Here is a 3467-nt window from a genome sequence, read left to right on the forward strand (position 1 = left end):
CAATGCTGGCGACACGCGAGATACACACATGAACTGGTGTGTGTGTCTGTGTGCGTGCTCGTCAGGACAAAAATAACCTGCACTGTACATACATGAGTATGGATGCACATGTATGAACCTGTGCACACACTCTACCCAGAATGTCAGGGCTTGCTGCTGTGTGCCCATCTGTGAATGAGGGCCGCCTGTGGTTTCGTTTGCTTTATTCCTGTTTTTTTGCATCACATTTCATAAGATTTAAGCTCTCTAATGAGGAGGAGATGTCTGGATGAGCAAAGGATGAACACGTGTGTGTGTTTGTGTAGTTTCGTGCTGAAAGCTGGCGGTGAAATCTTCCCGTGGCTGTCTGATCCATCTCAGGTTTATCTTGTCACTTGCTGCAGACCGCTCTTGGGGCCGTCTGATAAAGTCTGTTAGGATAAAGAAAGAGCCAGACAGTGAGTGACACAGCCTACCTATCAGGGTACAATAGCACTCCGATGGCAGACTCACTGCCTTCAAAAGCATGTTGTGTAGCTGCGTGCTGATATGGCTGCTGGCTGGCTATTTTAAAAGAAATACAGTTTAAAAGGTAGCTCCAAAAATGAAAATCAAGCTTTTATAAAACTTTGAATAACACAAGGCGGAAACATCTCCTCCGTCCATATGCACAACAAGTGGTTGCCTGCTTTCACCGTCTCAGGCTTTACTGTAGATCTAGGGATGAAAGGCTAAATCTCTCATTTGTATTGTGGGATGAAAGGCTTTAAGAGCTCCTACAACAGATGCAAATGGCCACAAGGGTGCTCCTTCCCATGTATAATGTACAGCAGAGTGTACCGGGGCGGCTGTGTTGTGATAATCAATGTGGCCTCAGCTTAGATCCTTTCATCTCTGCAAGAGGGGGGGGGGGGGGTCATAGGTTCGTTTAGCATCCTGGGCCGCACACTGGTTCAGAGTTGGAGCTATTTGCAGCAGAAATATGTAGAAAGAAACAAATGTCCCGTCAGGGCAAGAAGGGGAGTCATTTCAGGGGGCCCTAGTGCTATTAGGGACCCATACATGCCGTGGAATCCAAAGCTGGACTTTTGATGTTTTAATTTGGTTAGCAGACGTGATTGTGTGCTGCTGATGGGCATCTACACCACAAGTTCGAAGCAGAGAGGGTGCAGAAGTTGACTGCCTGCTATCTGCACGCAACAACCTTGTCAAAGCAGCAGGGGGAAAGGAGGTGTCTGAGAACCCAGCTGTTAGGCCAGGAGAAGTGCAGATGAACCAGGGCTGTGTGTGTGATTTGGCTGTTGTGGATGTTTTTTCACCAGAGTTTAGGTTTGAACTGACAAAGTGGCAAAGTCCATCATCATCACATTTAAAAACACACATTCCTGCTTTTATTTTGTCTTAGTTAAAAATGTAATCCCCCGTTCTGCCAATCCTTGCTACCTGCTGAGAAATGCTACTTTGTGGTACAGTCGATTTTCAAAGTTTGCATCATTTCTTGCACGATGTAAAATTGATAATATGGGATGTTGAGTATTTGATCCTTCAAAATACACTACCATGACATTAATTGCATTATACTTTGTGAACATTATACGATAAAGAGAAAAAAACAACAACAATTCTATCGCTTTATTTGATATTCATTCAGTCATTGGCCTTTATTTAACCAGGCAGGTCATTAAGAACACGTTCTTATTTACAATGACGGCCTGGCAAGCGACAAGGACCACTTGGGGGAAAAGGAAGTGGTTTAGGGAGTAAAATATAGTAAAATTGTAGCTCTACAAAGGTAGAAAACCATTAGGGAGCATTTTTTGGCAAAGCGGCAGAAATTGGCAAAACACCCCCATTACACAAGCAGCCGAGAAAAGTGTAAACTGCTGCAAGTGTTCCCAACTTGTTGTTTTTTTGGTGTAAAATGTCTAGCTGTTCCCTTAAGGAATGTGTTAAGATAAGATATAATAACTTAGCAGCCACTGACAAGTTAGATTAGCTGTATTTGTTTGTGTGTGTTTTGTTTTGTTTTATTTTGGATCCCCATTAGCGGACGCAAAACGATAGCTAGTCTTCCTGGGGTCCATGAAGATTAAAAGTACATTCATATAAAAGCACAATTATATATATACTTCATATAGTACTTTAAATGTTAAATGTATGAATACATAACTAAATACATAAGTAAATACAATTACATCACTCCATTAACCCTCCCACAGCATTACACTAGCAACATCACTGTAGTGGTAACCATAGCAACCTGCAACTACATTGAGCTGTATATTCCAAACAATAAATCATCAAATGTATATCAAACATATATATTAACCATTGTTTATGTCTGTACTCAAAAGTAACCTTTTTAGTTGCTTTTTGAAACTGTCTCTGCGTGTTGCTTTAGTAATGGTACATACAAGTTCTTGACATGACCCCTGCTAACTTGTCTTGTCCTGTGCTCATGTCTGTTTTGGTAAAAAGGTTATTTTTGAGTACAAGCAGTTTGGTTGTTTAGACACAGTTATATTCCTGAATAATGTTAGTAAGTTGTGTGTTAATCTGTCCTCTACTTTCATCCAGGCAAGATCACAATGCATTTGGCCAACATCCTTTCTCATAGAACACACAAGTTCAAGGCCAGAGGAGTCAAGTAACGAAGTACAAATACTTTGTTACCTTACTTAAGTAGAAACCTTGGTTATCTATACTTCACTGGAGTAATTATTTTTCAGACGACTTTTCACTTTACTTCTACTCCTTACATTTTCACGCAATTATCTGTAATTTTTACTCCTTACATTTTAAAAACAGCCTTGTTACTATATTTCATTTCGGCCTTTAAAAAAAAACTATCCAGTTAAATTGCTCCATCCGGATAGAGTGAATTTGGTTGTGGTTGTTTCAGATGTTCTTGTCCAGTTTTGTTCTTACATCCGTTCCCTCAGATTCCTGCAACTAAACTTGGATGTACATTCCAATAAAGGTTAGGATAAATGATAACATGCCTCTGAAGTTTGACTTTTTGATCTTCTGCTCTCTGAAACACATGTTAGTGCTCAATAGTACACATATATGGTTCTTTAATATATTTGCATTCATTTTCAATGGCTTTTTCCCCCTTACATTACTTTTACTTTTATACTTTAAGTAGTTTTGAAACCAGTACTTTTATACTTTTACTTGAGTAAAAAACTTGAGTTGATACTTCAACTTCTACAGGAGTATTTTTAAACTCTAGTATCTATACTTCTACCTGAGTAATGAATGTGAATACTTTTGACACCTCTGTTCAAGGCGAGTTGCTGTGTGTATGTGTGTGTGTGTTTGTATGTTGTTCGCATGGCAAGTGAAAGGGGGGAAAAAACGAAGAAGAAGAAGAAGAAGAAGAATCCGCCCAGTAATGGAGGAAGCCCCGCCCCCATCCGTGAAGTTACCATGGCAAACGGCGTCGACGTCACAATGGAAGAAACGCCGTCTATAAGAACCGCGCT

This window comes from Cololabis saira, chromosome 24, assembly GCF_033807715.1.
Source record: "Cololabis saira isolate AMF1-May2022 chromosome 24, fColSai1.1, whole genome shotgun sequence".
Taxonomy (NCBI): Eukaryota; Metazoa; Chordata; class Actinopteri; order Beloniformes; family Belonidae; genus Cololabis; species Cololabis saira.